Genomic DNA, 22,606 nt, shown 5'->3' on the forward strand with positions numbered 1-22,606 from the left:
GTGAACCGAATTTGGCATTTTTACGAAATAATATGTCTGTTATTAAATATTCAGATGCCGAAAAATCCAATTACTTGACTCACATTGTATTAAAGAAGTCACATGTACACCTTTTGTTGTGAACCCTTTAACGGTATCTGTACAAAGTTCAGGTAAAATGAGATTAGTACTTGATTTACGTCATGTTAATCAATATGTTGACAAACAAAAGGTGAAATATGAGGGTGTTAATGAAGCGTTAAATTATGCAGTTAACGCTGAATATGGGTATAAATTTGATTTTCGGTCGGGATATCACCATATTGATATACATGATGATCACAAAAAATATTTAGGCTTTTCATGGAAATTTGGCAACAAAATCAGATATTAGACTTTTTCTGTTTTACCATTCGGCCTATCATCAGCTGGTCATATTTTCACTAAGACAGTTAGAGTTTTAGTTAAACATTGGAGATCTATGGGTTATCCCATCATAGTTTATTTCGACGATGGTTTTGGTTTAGCTATTGATTTTGATACATGTACAAAAATGGCTAATCAGATTCGTGCTGATTTGAAAAAATCTGGTTTTGTTGCTAATGAAATTAAAAGCGTGTGGACACCACAACAGAGTATTGAATGGTTGGGATTTATTTAGAATTTTTCTAATACATGTAGTACATTAGAAATACCAAATAAAAAATTTCAGGGTTTGCATTATTAGAAGGTACGATTACTGCTCACAAGGAAGCTATTAAACCAAGAGTTCCAAATGGTGAAGTTGAAATCATCCCTTCGTAAATTTTACGGACGCCATCACGAGTTGGTTGACCGTTATGGAATAACCGTTTCACAAATGATATCGGATATGTTCCTTACGTCGTAACTACAATCACCTTCCCTTTCATGAATTTGACCTACCGAATTAGACTATTTACCGGATTTGTAATCACATAAGCAACACGACGGGTGCCGCATGTGGAGCAGGATCTGCTTACCCTTCCGGAGCACCTGAGATCACCCCTAGTTTTTGGTGGGGTTCGTGTTGTTTATTCTTTATTTTTCTATGTTGTGTCATGTGTACTATTGTTTTTCTGTTTGTCTTTTTCATTTTTAGCCATGGCGTTGTCAGTTTGTTTTAGATTTACGAGTTTGACTGTCCCTTTGGTATCTTTCGTCCCACTTTTAGACCAACTTGTAGAAATTTAGCTAAAGTATGTGGTAAAATTATATCCATGAAACCAGCATTGGGTTCTATTTGTCAAATTATGACTAGATATTTGCATATGATGATTAACACTAGGATATATTGGGATTCTTTTATACATTTAAATGACGACATTTTACAAGAACTCAGATTTTGGTATTTTCAGTGTGAAAAATTACATTTTAAATGTATAACTCCGATGTTTAGATTAACTGAACGAATTATATATTCAGACGCTAGTGAATATGCTGGCGCAGGTTTTACTGTAGGTGATAACCATATTGTACATTTTATGTGGGATAAGGAAGACAGAATTAAGAGTTCTACTTGGAGATAATTAAAAGCTGTCAAAAATATATTAGAATCATTACAATTAATGTTATGTGGAAAACTTATTAAACTTTATACAGACAATCAGAATGTTGTTTAAATTGTACAGAAAGGTAGCATGAAATTAGACTTACAAGTTATAGCATTAGATATTTTTCACATATGTTTAAACAACAATATAGTATTAGAAGAAGAATGGATACCTAGGAATGAAAATACCTGCGCAGATGCGCTTAGTAAAATATTAGATTTCGATGACTGGGGTGTTTCACAAAATATTTTCAATTTTTTTAATTCTTTATGGGGTCCATTTACTTGTGATACTTTTGCAGACGACAGAAATAAGAAACTAGCTGTATTATTTTCGAAATTTTTTACTCCAGGTACATTAGGTGTAGATGCATTTGCATATGATTGGTCAAAATTTAATAATTGGGTAGTTCCTCCTGTTAATTTAATTACTCGGGCAATCAATCATATGCAGATGTGCAAAGCCAAAGGTGTTTTATGTAAATGTAACGCATCATGTAAATGTAACGGAATTTGATGAGACTGTTATTAAAGTGAGAGGGTTAGCGCTATAGAACCAGGTTTAATCCACCATTTTCTACATTTGAAAATACCTGTACCAAGTCAGGAATATGACAGTTCTTGTCCATTCGTTTTTGATGCGTTTTGTTTTTTGATTTTGCCATGTGATTATGGACTTTCCAAATTGATTTTCCTCTGAGTTCAGTATTTTTGTGATTTTACTTTTTAGTAGTACCAAAATGGAAGTCTGCCATTTTTTGGCCTAGAATTGTAGATCGTTTTACTGACACCTGTAAAAGATTTTAGAGAATATAAAAATCCAAAAAAACTTTTTTGTGGCTGGATCACATGACAACAGTATTTTTGCAAAACAGCCATTTAACAGTCACGTGTTGGTACTGTTAGTTGATTTTAGCTAATGTTTATTTTTATGAAATGTATGAATCACATATGAGTGTGAAATTTTATGTATGAACATTATTTGTTAGGTCGCTGGGAGCGACGTGATTGGTTGCAAAGTTGCACCATGGAAGGTTGTAATGTATGAACATTATTTATTATAATGTATGAACATTATTAATTATAATGTATGAACATTATTTATTATAATGTATGAACATTATTTATTAGGTCGCTGGGAGCGATGTGATTGGTTGCAAAGTGCACCATGGAATGTTGTATAGTTAAATTTATGTATACAGATATAATTCAAAAATTTTGATTTTCATTTATTCTTTTTTCTTTTTATAGTCTCAATGAAAACAGTTTGAAGATTATGCCAATAATTCAAGATTAGCCAGTGTGATTGAAGTGTTACCGTCTATTATAGAATCATCTAAAGCCAAGTCTACTAATAATAAATATCGTATTTATTTTGAAAAATTTCGGAAATGGTGTGTTTTGTTCGGACTACAGTATTCACCAGCTACATCTACTACTATTTCGCTTTATTTCTAAATATGGTATAGAGAATGATTTGTCTAGTTTGAGAATATGCGTGTTATGTTTATTAGGTTTTTCAGGTTTCCTAAGATACAGTGAATTAGCTGCTATAAAGGCAAAACATATTACCTTTTTTGTTAGTTATATGCCTATTATTTTAGAAAAGAGTAAAACCGATATTTATAGGCGATGTAGTACAGTTATTATTTCTAAAACCGGGGGAAATCTTTGTCCCGTTAAGTGGTTATTAAGATATATGCAGTTAGCTAACATTGAGTTAGATTCTGATCAGTATATTTTCCGCGCATTGTGTTTTTGAAAAACTCGAGGCATTCATAAGTTGTGCAGTAAGAATTCTCCACTTTCTTACACCAGGGCACGAGATATTTTGCTGGCGGCATTGGAATCTATAGGATTAGATAAGAGCAAATTTGGTTTGCATAGTTTAAGAAGTGGGGGGAGGCTTCTACTGCAGCTAATTTTGGTATTTCAGAGAGATTACTGAAAGCTCACGGTCGTTGGTCATCCTATAGATCTAAAGATGGTTACATAAAAGATAATATTCAATCACAAATGGCAGTTTCTTTGAATCTTGGCATTTAATTCATATTTCATTTATTCCTTTGATATGTCGAAGTTACTGCGAGCAACTAAACCTATATCTAGAGGGTTGTTTTATTTATTATACCAAGGATTTAGTAAAGAAATGTTTTAAATTCGGACGAGCATGGCGAGGGAGAATTTTATTAAATTCCTTTTCGTTGAGACTTGGGGTTTTTCCCCTGTGATACTATTTATAAGTTCAATGTTGGTTAGTGAGAGTAGTTGTATAACAAAATCTTGTTTTGGTTATAAATATAGATGGGTAAAATATGCTCGTGAAATACTTTGGCGGTTTAAAAAGTGGGGTCCCGTTATATTATATAAAGAAAATTTGCGGGTGTCAGTTATCGAAAGTGCTCGCTCACAGTAACTACGACAGTTTTTGCAGTTTATTGTGTCATAAGAATGTGTACATATATATGATTATGAATTGTTTAATTATAGTCCATTTAAATGTATTGGACAAATGTGTTTGTATTTATAATATGTTGGTTTATAATGTTATTAAACATTGCTTACTAGAAAAGAAAAACGAAGTTACTGCGAGCAACTAAACCTATATCTAGAGTTTTGTTTTATTTATTATACCAAGGATTTAGTAAAGAAATGTTTTAAATTCGGACGAGCATGGCGAGGGAGAATTTAAGATTTTATAAGCTTAAGGATTATATATATTATATATATTCATTAATATACAAAACCTTATAGTGATATGACATTATTTGTAAATAGAGAGGTATGTTTATGTTTTGTTTGCTAAATCGTGAATATAATCACTGTAATGCAAATGATATTGGTAGTTATTAAACTTCATTGTAATAAACTTTAGATGACGTAAACATTGACATTTAAAACTGTATATTGTAGTGTAGGGATTAATACAAAAATACTGTAAAATGCCTCTTATAGTGTTAATTCTTTAGTGTAAGTGTTAATTCTTAAATGTAAGTGTTAATTCTTAAATGTAAGTGTTAATGTAAACATCGGGAGAAAAAACAATTCGGAAACAGTATTTTAAACAGTTGCTTTTAATCATTTTTATTTAGAAATGTTCGGTAATCAATTGTTTTCCATGCATTGACATATCAAAACTTTGTAACTTGATATTATCAGTTTATTTTAAAAAAAATTGAAACTAACATTTTCAAGTGAATTGTGTTATGCATTTTAAAAAATTACAACGGTATATGTTTTATAGGGAGAGATTCAAACTAAAGAAGAGTACAGACCAATTAGTGTCCCACATCAAGCATTTGAAATTTTGTTAACAGAGTTCCCAGAACTAACAGAAATATACAAATCCCACTTGCGAGATCTAAGAAGCAAGATATACTCGATTTTGGATGAAACCAACGACAACGTTAGGATAACTGTTTGCATGGGTGATAAGTTTTTCCGATTTCAGCTTGGTACTGGACGAGAAAGTCTAACAATGAAAATTTCGGAGGACGGAGTATTCTACAATAAAAGTTTTCCAGCAAAAGTTCAGGAAGGATATTTTCTTTCTTAAAATACATTTAATTACAGTGTTACTAAGACCTGTTGGTGACCTTCTGCTGTGTTTGTTTCTACGGTCGAGTTGTTGTCTCTTTGACACATTCCCTATTTCCATTATCAATTCTATTACTAATTTTTAACAGAGCCTCAAACATATATTTATATTTTACATTTTATTCATGATGATGGTAGATCTACATTGTGTTTTCCATGAATATACGTTTATATTTAATCTTTGAAATCCACTATATTTTATATATAATTTAACAAAAATCAATAAAAAGGACATAAATGAAGCGTCTTGCTTAATTGACCATGACCCAGTTTACATCAATTGTACATGCTTGCCGCCAAACTTGCATTGCTGTGTATATTTAACAAAAATACTCCAAAGTCGTATCACAGTTCGTTTAACCTATGCTAGATTTGAAATACTTTATTATTTCAAATAACCATATGATGGACGTAAACAATTATCAGTTGATAGTGATGTACTACTTTTATAAACATATTTTGAAATCATGAACTTTTTCCGAGATTAATATATATATAAGTATAAACACAGTATATGTTTGCAGACTTCTAACCTTTGATACCTGTGATATTTGGACTTCTTACAGAAAAAAACATATGTATGCAGCAAAATTTGCAATTGCAAATATCAGTTTCAAATTGGCATTCTTGTTAATTATTTAATGATTATAGCTTTTATTTATTTTTAATTTACAAGTTTGATCGTTTATATCAATATACAATGTTATTTCCATTGTTTTATGCAATGAAGGTCTACATATAATAGTAATGCTGCAGCTGATTTAATAAGTTTATGTAAATAAATCGAGAAAAAAAACTTCGGTTTCTTTATAGTACAATCTGAATAAAATTTGGATCTATTATAATTTTCATTCGTATAGTTCTGGACATAATATTCAATTTCATGATGCTTGATGTATAGGGAAAACGGAAGTATTACATTTTCCCAGCATTAGGTTGGCCTTTTGTGTACCCAAGACAGGGCGAAGGAAGTCAACTTAAGAACGCTGTGATAGGATGTATTAAAGGGTACAAGTTATTTTTTTTATTTATCTATTAATAACTGCAGTGTGTATATTTACAATATAAATTTTAGAATCTATTGAAATATTTTCTAGTGAATTATTCGAAAATGTTGCATAATTAGTAAAGGTTGAATCAAGTGCATTTGGTTACTATGCAATTATTCTAAAAATAGTAAAATCACGTGAAGGCCGCGTGGAGTCTGCATGCACAAAGCGTGATAGATATTGTTCGGAACCAAATTGCGTTCTGAAATTCTCTTGACTTTTTATTACTTTAACATATTCCCAATCATTTATTTATTTAGTATATTGATATATAATAAAGCCTGACGAAAGTTCATTCTGGATTGTTCTTAAATACTCGGATACATCGGGATTTTTCAATCTCTAAATTCTGAAAATCAAGTGAAGGCTGCTTGGAGTTTGCCTGCAGCAAAAAACGTGAAACCTTTGGGGGAACAACGTAAAAGTAGCATGTTCTGACAGAATATTAGACTTAAGTGAAATGTTTTTGACATCTCTTTTGAAAAAGGTCAAAATGGCTGCCGTTGATATGGACACAGCAAAATTTGAAAAGTGAACCATTTACGGCCTTCAACAATGAGAAAATCAAATGCATTATATTTAGTTAGAATTTGTTGAAAAAATATGAAAAGTGAAGCATTTACGGGCTTCAACAATGAGCGAAACCAAATGCATTATATTTAGAAGTTGCTTTAAAAAATATGTAAAATGAAGCATTTTCGACCTTCACCAATGAGCTAATAGCAACTGTTGTCTAAAGAGTGTTTCAATGGAAGTCGCGAATTTCTGTATTCTTCCCATTATGATGTCATTGGTCTGTATTCTTAATTTTTGTTTAATTATTTTGTTAAAATTTCTTTATATTTTACCACCCTATTAGCCTTTATTTATTTATATTGGGGTATAAAAGCGTATAGTATGCATTTACAGTTTAAGATGCCATAAATAAATTAATATAATTTCTGACACTATAAATTCTGTTAATTAGATATTTATTTAGGCGCTCCATATAAATAACATGATAAGAATCAATCAAGTTCATATGGACAGGTTACTCGGACATTTTTCTATAAATAGAGAATCAGGTGAAAGCTGCATGGGTTCTTATTATAGGACATTAATCACGACCAGGTCAAAAATGTTGCATAATTAGTAAAGGTTGAATCAAGTGCATTTGGTTACTATGCAATTATTCTAAAAATAGTAAAATCACGTGAAGACCGCGTGGAGTCTGCATGCACAAAGCGTGATAGATATTGTTCGGAACCAAATTGCGTTCTGAAATTCTCTTGACTTTTTATTACTTTAACATATTCCCAATCATTTATTTATTTAGTATATTGATATATAATTGAATCCCACAATTCACATTATGTAAAAATTTTAAGAGTAAAAAATTAATGTTATGTTTCAATAAATTCAAAATAAATTATTGCCATTCATTATCAATAAAGTTCTATAAAAAAAAATAAGGCTCAAAGAACTTTTGATATTATTCATACTAGCAATAATAACGTACATACATGTTGGCGTATGAAATATACAACGTCGGAGTGACAATATTGAAAACAATTTAAAAAAAATACTTTCAACCAATCAGAAGACAGTGAATACACCACATTTATGTATTCAACAATGATAATAATAAGGTAAATCAAAGGAGATGTAAAATTAAATATGTGTTGGCCTTAAATATTCACTATTGAATTAAATTTTCTAAATATACAGAATGGAAACGCAGTATGTAGAAAGAAGACAGCTACGCGAGCAAGGCTCTTCAACGCAGCGAAACACTGATGCACCCGTAATCATGGTAATAAGTATAGATTTCAGCATATTCCTTTAGAATAATATCCTTTAGAATAAAATATTTATATATATATATATATATAAGTACGTCTGAGTCAGTGACAACCCTACAACAGATGTATCCATCGGATCGCCATCAATGATGGTGATACATGGCTGTGTACATAATGTATATACAACTCGTCTAAACATCAACCCAACAATGTTAGATCTGTAAATTTGCTTTCGCAAATTTTTGGTTCTTCCCTCACCAGGATTCGAACCCATGCTTCTGTGATATCGTGACACCAAATCGCCTGCACTGCAGCCGTCCCGCTAGACCACACGACCACCTGGGCTCTCAAAAAAAAGAGCTTTCGGTGGCCATATGTTACCTTTCCACGTCAGTTTTAATCTAGCGGCGTACTACAGTACATGATATATAAGGCATGAAGATGTTATTGTTACAGATCAGCTAAATTATCTATAGTAAAGGATCCTACAAATTAATGTAAGATACAGTCACAGAAAATAATTATATTCATAAGTACGTCTGAGTCAGTGACAACCCTACAACAGATGTATCCATCGGATCGCCATCAATGATGGTGATACATGGCTGTGTACATAATGTATATACAACTCGTATAAACATCAACCCAACAATGTTAGATCTGTAAATTTGCTTTCGCAAATTTTTGGTTCTTCCCTCGCCGGGATTCGAACCCATGCTTCTGTGATATCGTGACACCAAATCGCCTGCACTGCAGCCGTCCCGCTAGACCACACGACCACCTGGGCTCTCAAAAAAAAGAGCTTTCGGTGGCCATATGTTACCTTTCCACGTCAGTTTTAATCTAGCGGCGTACTACAGTACATGATATATAAGGCATGAAGATGTTATTGTTACAGATCAGCTAAATTATCTATAGTAAAGGATCCTACAAATTAATGTAAGATACAGTCACAGAAAATAATTATATTCATAAGTACGTCTGAGTCAGTGACAACCCTACAACAGATGTATCCATCGGATCGCCATCAATGATGGTGATACATGGCTGTGTACATAATGTATATACAACTCGTATAAACATCAACCCAACAATGTTAGATCTGTAAATTTGCTTTCGCAAATTTTTGGTTCTTCCCTCGCCGGGATTCGAACCCATGCTTCTGTGATATCGTGACACCAAATCGCCTGCACTGCAGCCGTCCCGCTAGACCACACGACCACCTGGGCTCTCAAAAAAAAGAGCTTTCGGTGGCCATATGTTACCTTTCCACGTCAGTTTTAATCTAGCGGCGTACTACAGTACATGATATATAAGGCATGAAGATGTTATTGTTACAGATCAGCTAAATTATCTATAGTAAAGGATCCTACAAATTAATGTAAGATACAGTCACAGAAAATAATTATATTCATAAGTACGTCTGAGTCAGTGACAACCCTACAACAGATGTATCCATCGGATCGCCATCAATGATGGTGATACATGGCTGTGTACATAATGTATATACAACTCGTCTAAACATCAACCCAACAATGTTAGATCTGTAAATTTGCTTTCGCAAATTTTTGGTTCTTCCCTCGCCGGGATTCGAACCCATGCTTCTGTGATATCGTGACACCAAATCGCCTGCACTGCAGCCGTCCCGCTAGACCACACGACCACCTGGGCTCTCAAAAAAAAGAGCTTTCGGTGGCCATATGTTACCTTTCCACGTCAGTTTTAATCTAGCGGCGTACTACAGTACATGATATATAAGGCATGAAGATGTTATTGTTACAGATCAGCTAAATTATCTATAGTAATAGGATCCTTTACTATAGATAATTTAGCTGATCTGTAACAATAACATCTTCATGCCTTATATATCATGTACTGTAGTACGCCGCTAGATTAAAACTGACGTGGAAAGGTAACATATGGCCACCGAAAGCTCTTTTTTTTGAGAGCCCAGGTGGTCGTGTGGTCTAGCGGGACGGCTGCAGTGCAGGCGATTTGGTGTCACGATATCACAGAAGCATGGGTTCGAATCCCGGCGAGGGAAGAACCAAAAATTTGCGAAAGCAAATTTACAGATCTAACATTGTTGGGTTGATGTTTAGACGAGTTGTATATACATTATGTACACAGCCATGTATCACCATCATTGATGGCGATCCGATGGATACATCTGTTGTAGGGTTGTCACTGACTCAGACGTACTTATGAATATAATTATTTTCTGTGACTGTATCTTACATTAATTTGTAGGATCCTTTACTATAGATAATTTAGCTGATCTGTAACAATAACATCTTCATGCCTTATATATCATGTACTGTAGTACGCCGCTAGATTAAAACTGACGTGGAAAGGTAACATATGGCCACCGAAAGCTCTTTTTTTTGAGAGCCCAGGTGGTCGTGTGGTCTAGCGGGACGGCTGCAGTGCAGGCGATTTGGTGTCACGATATCACAGAAGCATGGGTTCGAATCCCGGCGAGGGAAGAACCAAAAATTTGCGAAAGCAAATTTACAGATCTAACATTGTTGGGTTGATGTTTATACGAGTTGTATATACATTATGTACACAGCCATGTATCACCATCATTGATGGCGATCCGATGGATACATCTGTTGTAGGGTTGTCACTGACTCAGACGTACTTATGAATATAATTATTTTCTGTGACTGTATCTTACATTAATTTGTAGGATCCTTTACTATAGATAATTTAGCTGATCTGTAACAATAACATCTTCATGCCTTATATATCATGTACTGTAGTACGCCGCTAGATTAAAACTGACGTGGAAAGGTAACATATGGCCACCGAAAGCTCTTTTTTTTGAGAGCCCAGGTGGTCGTGTGGTCTAGCGGGACGGCTGCAGTGCAGGCGATTTGGTGTCACGATATCACAGAAGCATGGGTTCGAATCCCGGCGAGGGAAGAACCAAAAATTTGCGAAAGCAAATTTACAGATCTAACATTGTTGGGTTGATGTTTAGACGAGTTGTATATATATATATATATATGCATCTTATATATGTGTTTTTGCATGAATTATAATATTGAGCTTCGAGATTTTTAGAAACTTTTAAACAGTAGACAAATTTTCACAAAACAGACGATTGTGATAGGTGCAAATACAGTTGAATCCAGGATAAAAATTCAATACGCTAGACGCGCGTTTCGTCTACACAAGACTTAGATCAAAATAGTTTTAAAGCCAACAAGTACAGAGTTGAAAAGCGTTGAGGAAACAAGATGCCATAATGTTGTGTCAAGGTAGTCTGTTCCTGGGATAAGACAATCCATATGTTCTCGAAAAATTCAAAGAACATGTCAGGACATTAGTCAATTTTACACGCCTTTGTGATATCATGTTCATATAGAAGGCACGCCTGTATCATATGTATCCCTGCTCCATGAAAGTTTCATTAACTTTTAGAATCATCTTTCGGCAGGTTAAATTGAGAATGGAAGTAGAGAATATATTAAAGAGATAATAACCCGACGAAAAAAGCGGATAACAGCCTAAGGCAACTAATTGGTCTTCAACGAGAGAAAAAGCAGCACCCGGGGGTATGCCTTAGCTGGTTCGTGAATACAAAAATGTACTAGCTCAGTTAAAGTTAAACCTGGGTTTTAGTGAATATCATTCGTGCGTTTAGGGGCATTGTCACTTCGGTTTACATGTTGAGCAAGTGGTCGGAAAAATTTGATGTTATATTTCACGAAATATTTTGGTAAATTGAATTCTCACAATTGACAACTATCCTTGCTTTCATCTTGTGATTCAGTACCTACGGAATACAATATTTTAGTTTACCCTACACAATGAGGATAGCTAAGACGTGTTATGAACGTTAATAGTGCAGCGATACAGACGATGCTCTCTGTCTATCAAATGCTGTCATAAATGCGCTCATAATTGGCGACTTTTGCCGGTGGAGGACAAATTCGAAAGTAGTCTGATGTCATAGCAGATCTATAATAACCAGTTTACTTTTGTTTATAAGTATCTGTGAGCGATACAGAACATGTCTTGTACAATTTGGCGACCTAAGGTGTTTGTAAATTATTTGTAAATAAGTTCTACTCCATTCCTGACGCGTTCGCAGTTTCATATTTCATTCAAGCCAATCGAATATTAGATACATCAATCAGGTGAACTTAGAGGTTCGAAAGAAATCAACATATATTCAAACTCAGAAAGAAAAAAAAAAAAAAAAAAAACAAGAGTCGACAAAAATATAAGGTTAATAATGAACAAGTTCAAACAACATGAAATGTACTGGAGAATGATAAAGGATACACATGTATAAAAAAAGTTTAATTAATCTAATATATTTCTACATTGTACGTAATCCTTGTGCATGTTGTATAAAGTTTTTATAAATTTACCTGTAATAAAAATACTTTTATTTATGGCAACTGCATTCAACTTTGGATGCATCGGGTAAACACGCCAAATTTGTCGATACGATTGAATGCTTTTGCTAAGACAGACAACGGTTGCTGTAATTTACACCAACTTTTAAGGATTTCTCTGGTTTGATAAATTAATCTGGTTTTATGTTGATATACAATATGTTGCAATTCCACACCACTCAGTCCAAGTTCTAGTCCAAGCAGAAGATTATCATAACCAATGCATGTTGTTTGAGAAATTTTCAAGTAAGAATTCATCTAGAGGAGATCCCAAGACTTCTGCACGCAAACCTATCAATAGCAAATAATAATTTAAAAAAATATATATGGAATAATTGCATTTTGATTTTTGATACTGGCAAGATGACAATATAGATATTAAGCGATCCCACAGTTTCGCAGTTATACAATGCCATTATTCTTTGAATCGTCAATTTGTTTAACCCGTTTATTAATATTGTGTAAAAATATATAAGAAGATAAGGTATGAGTCATAATTTATACAAGTAAGCTATTATATATTTTTTCCATCAAATTTGGTGTCAGAACTTATTTTAGAGAAAAATTACATCCCCGGCCCTTTTTGCAATTAAATATTTGTTACTACCTTAATTTTCTCAATTGAAATGTATATTTTTTCTATGTCTTGGCCTTTTATAACATAAGGATCAATTTAACAAAAATTGTCCTTCTATTAATATTATAACTGTCAATGCCAATCAAGGACAATCAATCAGGCGCGGATCCAGAAGGGGGGTGTCGGGGATTGGAACCCCCCTTTTTTGGACGATTAATGCATTTGAATGGAGACATGTAATTGGAACCCCCCTTTTTTAATGGCTGGATCCATCCCTGTCAATACAGTACAACACAGTTGTAACATGAGAGGGAGCATCTGAAAGATTTAAACCACTTAATTAGTGTAATGTTATACCATCTAGAGTAACAGAAAAAGAACCTCGTCAAATAAAAAAAAGTCATCTTTCTGAGTCATCTTTCTGAAACAAAACAAAAACGCATTTAACTTGTAAAATCTAAGAGCGGCCAGCTTTAAATCTTGTAATGCGATGTGTTAAATTGTACTCGGAGTAGTGTTTGAGGCTGTAAATACAGGTATATTATATTTTATTCATTTGTTATCATAAACCTTAATTTAAAACTAGCTAGCTACACGTGAACAGATAAGTAATACTTTGGTATTCTTATACACATATAAAACCATTAAAGCTATCACCCCTTAATATGTTCGTTTCTAACATTCCAAAATATTTTAAATAATAATGTTTTCAAATCAATTAAACTGTAAAAATCTATAGAATGACCAAAACGCAACATAAAATAAAAGCAAAGTAACGAAAAAAAATTTTGAGAAAATATTTAAATGTAATAAGTATTATTTTCAAATACCACTATGTACATTATTTTCATTGAGATGAAGAGTTTATATTTAATATGTCAGTGAAGAAAAGAGGGACGAAAGATTCTAAAGGGACAGTCAAATCTAAAACAAACTGACAACGCCAAGGCTAAAAATGAAAAAGAAATAAGGAAAACAATAGTACACACGACACAACATAGAAAACTAAAGAATAAACACGAACCCCACCAAAAACTAGGGGTGATCTCAGGTGCTCCGGAAGCAGATCCTGCTCCACGTGTGGCACCCGTCGTGTTGCTTATGTGATTACAAATCCGGTAAGAAGTTGTACCATAACCTAATGAAGTTCTCTGAAGGTTATGGTACCGCCCTTTCCAGGATATTAGTATGCAGTATGGTTGTCTCCGATGGAGTGGGTTAATTCACAGCACTGACAGAGTAGTACAAATACTACTGCTTAACCCCTTTCACTATATCAATAGTGCCTTTTTCTGATGGGCTGTATGTAGCTCTAAGAAATGGTTTTGGAAAAGAAGACTCTCGTTCCCCACTTTCTTTTCTTCATATTTCTTTTAGTCTCTCTTCCCTTTCTCTCTATCCTTTCTCTCTCTACTCATTTTCTTTCCCCCGAACCATTCTCTCTCTAACCACTCTTTCTCCCTACTCCCTAACCATTATCTCTCTCTACTCTCTAACCATTCTCTCTCTCTCTACTTCCTAACCATTCTTCTCTCTGTTACCCATTCTTATCTCTGTCCCTTATCTTTTCTCCTCCCTGACAGTGCAAAAGAGAGTGAATGTGTGCGAGATAGAGAGTGAGAATTTGAGTTACAATGTGAATGAGGATGTGAATGAGACTGTGAGAGAGAATGTGAGAGACAGCGAGGTGAGAATGTGAGAGAGAGAGAGAGAGAGAGAGAGAGAGATATTGAGAGAGTGCAGACAAAGTGGCGATCCTGTCAGTGAGGGAGAGAATGTGAAAGAGTGCCAACGAGAGAGAGATTAGAGAGTATTAGCGAGAGGGAGATAGTTAGTTTGAAGAGAAGGAGTGTAAGGGATAATGGAGTGTGAACGTGATGAACTGTGAGCAAGTGAAAGAGTGTAAAATGAACGTGATCGAAAGTGAGAATAAAGGAGTCTTATACAGTAGAAACAAAGTTTAGAGGGGAAGAAGGAAGTTAAAGATTACAAATAGAAACATTTTCTTTTGTTTACTTTAAATATCTTAAATTAAGAACCTAAGGTACAAATGTACATTTCTCCTCAAAAAAATATTATTGGGGAGAAAAAGGCATTAAAAAGAGGGGCGAAAGATACCAGAGGGACAGTCAAAATAGATCGAAAATGATCGACTTACAGTTTTTTTCTAAAATGTTCATTGAAAGATCGAACCTTGTATATGTATTAATATTTTTTTTTAAACTTTTACCAGGCGTCGGAGAAGAAATTTTCGAAGGAAGAACTAATAAAAAGCACAATAGTTAACCTTCTAGCTAATATAGCTCAGAGGTGGATTTTAAGAGGGACCAGGGGGCCGGGTCCCCCTTTTCTGGGAAAAACTTGGTTGATTAAATTTGGGAAGCTTCTTGTATAGTAGGTGTTTGATCGTTTTTCAAGGAAAAAAAGAACAATAGTTAACCTTCTAGCTAATATAGCTCAGAGGTGGATTTTAAGAGGGACCAGGGGGCCGGGGGCCGGGTCCCCCTTTTCTGGGAAAAACTTGGTTGATTAAATTTGGGAAGCTTCTTGTATAGTAGGTGTTTGATCGTTTTTCAAGGACGCTCAATGACCCTCCGTATTAGTTCTTTAACATTTGTTTTAGTCATTATTGAATGTTTGTTGCTCATTAAATGGTGACATTTCGTGCATAAATAAAAGCAACAGTAGTAAACCGCTGTTCAAAACTCATAAATACATGGACAAAAAACAAAATCGGGGTAACAAACTAAAACCGAGGGAAACGCATTAAATATCTAAAAGTGTTGAAAACATTTGAACCAGATGTTGTTTCGATTGGTCTTGTGGTTTTTTTTGTTACAAGAAGAGCACCTACCTGCCAATATTATAAAGGCCGGAGGTTTGCATCGTCTTGCAAAACCTCGTTTACTGTTGTTTTCCTGCGACCGATATTATGCCACATATTATTTCTTGAATTATTTAAATCTTTATTCCACATTGTATTTCTTGAATTATTTAAATCTTGGACCAGATTATAGAGGTGGATTGATTGACTATGAGACAACTCAACTGGTTAAATAACGTTGGTGTAGACAACTAAAAGATGGTCGTACAACCTTCAATAATGAGTGAATCCCATACCGCATGCGTCTGTTTTTTTCCATGCACAGACCATTTCTTTAATTATCTAAATCTTTAATTAGAAAGTAGTTAATCAACATATTACATCAGGATCTGTTTACTAGAGAGTGCCTAAGGAGTGGGCTGTCAGTCAGCTTAAGTCAGACGAACTGAGTTACGTCCCTTGATAATTTTGCTTATCAAATGGAACTGAATAATGTATGACTTTTGAACATCCTGTAGGATTTTGATTTGTAAAATGGCATTGATTCTTAGTCATATAGGCTGTCATATCTGAAAAAACAATGTAATTGTGAATTGGAAGATATGTGATTTGTTAAACAAGAAACTAGTACACCAGTTGTGTGTGACAATTATAACAACATGAAAGATTGTGAACTTAAATGTTTCTGAGAGACAGCAACCAACGATACACACTCTTAGAGAGCATTTTACATATCTTACCTACTAGAAGTAGGTTACTTAATAATGTTAGATAAGCTGTAGAGAGTTATAAATTGTTTGATGAATTTTTAAACGTTAACAGCATACATTACGCGAATAGAATAAAAAAAAAACAGTTGAAAACCCTCAAATATTAGCATTATGAAGCCATATAAGAGTATCAATAGAGTATCGAAACACACACGCAACCGTGTGGCATTAAACAGCGAGAAGAAAACAATACCGCGTAAAGTATGTTTCTAAAAGCCATGACAGGAAAAATATGAAACAATGCAATTGCGAAAAATAACGACCTTTTTCATTACAATAATCTAAAGTTTACAAAAAACTGGGTCTCATAATATTTCAATGAAATGTAATTAGTCAACGTATTTCACAAAGATATTTTAACTGACAGTTGATATCATGCATCTCAACTCCGTAGAAAGGAGTTATGTCCCTTGATAATTATGTTTATCAGATGGCACTGAATAATTTGTTAGTTTTGTACATCCTGTATGATTTTAATTTGTGGCATAGCATTGATTTTTACTTACAATTGCTGTCATATCTGAAAAACAATGGTATTTTCAATGGGCAGATGTATAATTTGTAATGTAGTTAACTACTACCAACTGTTTTGTGTGGCAATTAAGACAACATTATAAAGATTATGAATTTATTATTTTTGAAAGAGACAGCAACCAATGAAACAAAGCACCAGAGAGTGACAGTCTGACTGGGACAGTTTATATCTAAAACCTGCTAGAAGTAGGTTACTTAATGTAAATAAAACTTTAAAGAGCTTTAAATTCTTTGATAGGATATTTGAACGCCCACCAAATAGAAAATGTTTATCTCTTTAGTTGCATATCTCTTCAGTTGCATGCAATATACATGCATGATATATTTATTGATATATATTTTTTTTACTTTTACCCGGTGTCGGAGAAGAAATTTTCGAAGGAAGAACTAATAAAAAGCGCAAAAGTTAACCTTCTAGCTCATTTAGCTCAGAGGTGGATTTTAAGAGGGCCCGGGGCCCCCTTTTCTGGGAAAAACATGGTTGGTTAAATTGGGGATAACTGAAGCATATTGGTGCATGCCCCCTCTTAGGCAGTCAGTGGGCCCCGCCTTTGAAAAATTCCGGATCCGCCACTGTAGCTAAAGGTCACCATTACAATTACATACATCTTCTTAGAAACAATTGTGACATGTAAACTAAATATTGTACGATGATACTTGCAGGATTTTCAATAAGATTATTTACAGTTTTACAAAAATTACGGAAATATGTCTTTACATTTGTACTTTAAAATTCAAACTGAATTAAAAATGCAATCATATATATAAATAGTTCCAAGCATACATTACGCGCGATAATAAAAATAAAATCAGCAAATTTACAATCTGTCCTCTCTCTGGAGGCGGTAAGGGAGTATAAACAGAGTATCGAGATAGTTTTAAGTAAGAGTTGCTGAGGAGCTGACTATTATGCATCTCTATTCCGTAGAACTGAGTTATGTCCCTTGCTAATTATGCTTGTTAAATGACACTGAATAATGTGTTAGTTTTGTACATCCTGTATGATTTTAATTTAAAAAACAGCATTGATTCTTGTTTATTAAAATAGGCTGTCATATTTGAAAAACAATTGTATTGTCAGTTGGAACATGTATGATTTGTTAAACAGGTAACTACTACAACTGTTGTGTATGGCAATTATAACTACATTAAAGATTATTAATTTTCATCTTTTTCAAAAACAGCAACGAACGGCACAACAAACCAGCAGAAAGCATGCCTGGGACAGTTTACATCTCAAACTTACTAGAAGTAGGTTACTTATTTTTAATTAAACTAAGGAGATCTTTAAAATCTTCGATAGCATACTTAACGCCCTCACCGTACGGCCTTCAACAATGAGCAAAGCCCATACCGCATAGCATGTACAGTATGAAACCTTCACACAGTTAAATAAACCTTCAAAATCGAGATGGTCCAAAGACGAGCTGCCAGATATGTCTGTAACAGGTACCGTAACACTAGTAGTCCGACAGACATGATAAACTCATGAAACTGGCGTAGACTGCAGGAAAGACTGTGAGCACTTGAAGATTTATACAAAATAGTTCATCAAATCATAGCAATCCCATATGTTTTCTCATACCATTAGACAGTGGAACGAGCTAAAATCATAATTTTACTTTTATATACACATTTCAACCGAAGAACATATACATATATTTCTCTAATTCTATGGAAATTTATCCTTTTCTGAACCCGTTGTATAAAAAAATTTAATCAACGTGTGGTTGCTGGTGATCTCAAAAGATCATTGGATGATTTTAAGGTTCATGACCTTTTAAGCTAACTGGATGAATCAAAATATGATAACAGGTGTTAATGAAATTGACAACTTCGTGCAATGTGAAAGGCACTCGAAGGGGATTTTCGGTAAACAAAAAAGAAAAATGCCTTTTTAATCATTAGAGAAACAGATTCTTACATAATTACTCGTGGATTATCGGATTTATCCAATCTCGATAGTTAATTTATAAATTTTAAAGTCCTCGCCGAGGCGGCTCGGACTTTAAAATTGATAATTTAACTTTATCTATTGGATAAATCCGTGATCCACTGGTATCAATGTAAGAATCTATATATATATTTATCCTGCAATTGGGTGTCCTACTATACAGATACAGCCCTACATATATCGCTATGCTGTATCTGTATACTATACAGATATCGCTTTAAAGCTCCGCCCACTGCCGGACTGAGTATTGTTTGAACCTGTGTGACCTCAGAATGTGTATTCCAGTTGCATTCCCATGACGATGTCAATTGTCGATTTCAAAACTTGAAAGTGTATGATTGTGCTACAAATCAGCCATGTCAATTTCAGCATGCATGTTTAGTGAATGTCAAATCTGAAGCGTAGGACAACTCTTACACTTCTTTTTCAAATTCAACAATGTTTTGTTATTTGTTTTTACTGTTGAAATTAGTTGTTATGTTATGAATTGATAACTATTCATCTTGAGCGATGAATTATTGTTGACCATTCGAGATTTTTTTTTTGCGAATCCGTCTTCAGCTTAATGTTGGATTTTGATATTACTACGCGGACCTCAAGGGATTACAAATCGTTATTATGTTAGTTTTTTGTGTCTTTTAATATACAAACAATATACAGAATTAATTGCAGGATAAAGACAATAACTGTTTAGTGTCTTTAAATATCAGCTGTATTTGTACTCGGCTCGAAACAGGTGTAGTAGCTCGTTAAAAGCTCGCATACACCTTGTTTCCTAGCCTCGTACAAATACGGCTGATATTTAAAGACACTAAACAGTTATTGTCTATATATTTTCTCATATACCATAACCAAGTGGAATTTAATGCCAATCCAAAAAGTCATTGTTACTCCAGTCAACACTAGCAGAGAACAGCTCACGCCATCGTTCAAGTTAAGCCAACTGTACAGAAATCTTACATTTTTTTCTTATGTTATATATGCTGTTACACCACTGTATGTTACGCGCATGTTTTTTGCTTGCACATGCCATCCAAAAATGTGCATGCCTTAAGCAAGGAGCCTAATACATGGTTGTTGTTGGATCATGTTTGTCATATTTTCGTTCGTGAATTGTCAAATGACAAAACTTAGCCGTTTGGGATATTTTGCTAATGGTGTAGAGCGGCCATATCATTACAATAGGACTATACATGCCCCATAAATATAAATGTAAAGTGTATGCCAATTCCTATGTCGAATCAATAATTTTTCCGCATATTGGTAAATTATACATGTTTTTACCTTCTGTTAGTGTACAAATGAACAATGACCCGTGTTGTTATAAATCATGCAGTTAGTCATATTAGTTTCCCAAACGTCACAGTTTGATTTTTTTCACATTATTCATGTGAATGTCTTTTACCGTGCAACTATAGAGGGGGTATGACCTTTATCGGGACTCCTGGATCGGGTATTTTTAAGTTCGGGATTTCTGGATTTACCCCTTCGGATTCCGGGAATTCTTTTTTTCAAATTTCGGGATCCGGGATTTAACTTTATTTAAATTCGGGACCTCGGGATGTTTTTAAGCCCGGGATTTCGGGATCAGGACCCCTCCTACCCCCTCACTATACATATATATATAGACCTGTTAGTCCAATGCGTTTTGTTGAAATATACTTTTTCACTTTTTTGGTCTTTTGGAAAATGTTGTTTTACAGTACTAGTGCTGTTTTTAGACCCTTTTACAACGAAATTTGTTTAACATGCACACGTATAAAAATTGCGGTTTTTATCCAACGCAATCATAGGTTTGAACGTAGTTTTCAATTTAGACTCGTTTATATATATAGATATATATACATAAGTACGTCTGAGTCAGTGACAACCCTACACCAAATGTATCCATCGGATCGCCATCAATGATGGTGATACATGGCTGTGTACATAATGTATATACAACTCGTCTAAACATCAACCCATGTTACTGTGATATCGTGACACCATATCGCCTGCACTGCAGCCGTCCCGCTAGACCACACGACCACCTGGGCTCTCAAAAAAAACTTTCGCTGGCCATGTGTTACCTTTCCACGTCAGTTTCAATCTAGCGGCGTGCTACAGTACATGATATATGAGGCATGAAGATGTTATTGTTACAGATCAGCTAAATTATCTATAGTAAAGGATCCTACAAATTAATGTAAGATACAGTCACAGAAAATAATTATATTCATAAGTACGTCTGAGTCAGTGACAACCCTACAACAGATGTATCCATCTGATCGCCATCAATGATGGTGATACATGGCTGTGTACATAATGTATATACAACTCGTCTAAACATCAACCCAACAATGTTAGATCTGTAAATTTGCTTTCGCACATTTTTGGTTCTTCCCTTGCCGGGATTCGAACCCATGCTACGGTTTTTACTCTCATTCTTTAGGGCTATACGATAACCTATAATTACTTCAGTTGTACTCTGTAGCGGGCGTATGACATTTGCGCCGATTTTGAAAATTTTCATTCTTTCATTTGCGCCGATTTCATTTTTTCATTTGCGCCGATTTTTTATTAGCTCCTAATTAGATTTACAGGTAAATTATTACTTGTACATGTACTATACCAATGGTAAAATTTGGTTCTAAATGTTTTTCATTTATGTTTAAGATAATTTTGATTCATATTTTTCTGCAACTTCATTGTAACATGATAGACATATTGCGCACTGAAACTAGCCGAGGAGACAATTTTTTAATCATCAGGGGCCATATAGAAGATAAGTGTCCTGAAATATAACAACATATCTGACTAATGTACTTTAAAACTGTGTAAAGCCAGAGTCACCACGGATTTTATTGTCAAAACACAGATCGAGCATAAATATGTGGCAGATGTCCGAAAGACAGAGGGTAAAGAACTACGGTAACGTTCAGGGAAAATGTCTGGAAATGTATCTTGTAGGCCTTCTTCCACCTCCACACTGTGAGCAAGGGACAACTGTTATATACATGTTATGATTGACAATTCATAAATTTGTACAAGTGGCTAATGGAAGAGGTCTATAATGTTAAATGAAAAATAACATGACTTGGATGGAGAGTTCTCTCATTGGCACTCATATCACATCTGCTTATATCTATTCACCTGTAATTTACCTGTAAAAAAAATCGGCGCAAATGAAAGAAAATATCGGCGCAAATGAAAGAAAAAATCGGCGCAAATGAAGTGCAGATCGGCGCAAATGCAAAACGCCGCTACACCGTCTGTAGCTAGTTGTCTTATTGGCAATAATATCACGTCTTATTTTTAGCCTCCCCAAGGAGATTAGTTCTTATAGTGATTATTTGATTAATACCAAATGTTTTATGATAATAATCTAGGAGGTTTTATGTAGGACTATATTTTTGATTATTTGAGTTATTTTGTTTAAAAAAAATAATGATTATGTAATATATTGACAGAAAAATTTTACGATTATGTGAATACTTGCAAGTTGGACACTCCCACAAGGGGCCTCTATTTTCATAATGAAGATATTAAACGCGGAAACATTTTACCGAAGTTTTTTTTT

The sequence above is a fragment of the Mytilus trossulus genome, chromosome 13 (assembly GCF_036588685.1).
Source record: "Mytilus trossulus isolate FHL-02 chromosome 13, PNRI_Mtr1.1.1.hap1, whole genome shotgun sequence".
Taxonomy (NCBI): Eukaryota; Metazoa; Mollusca; class Bivalvia; order Mytilida; family Mytilidae; genus Mytilus; species Mytilus trossulus.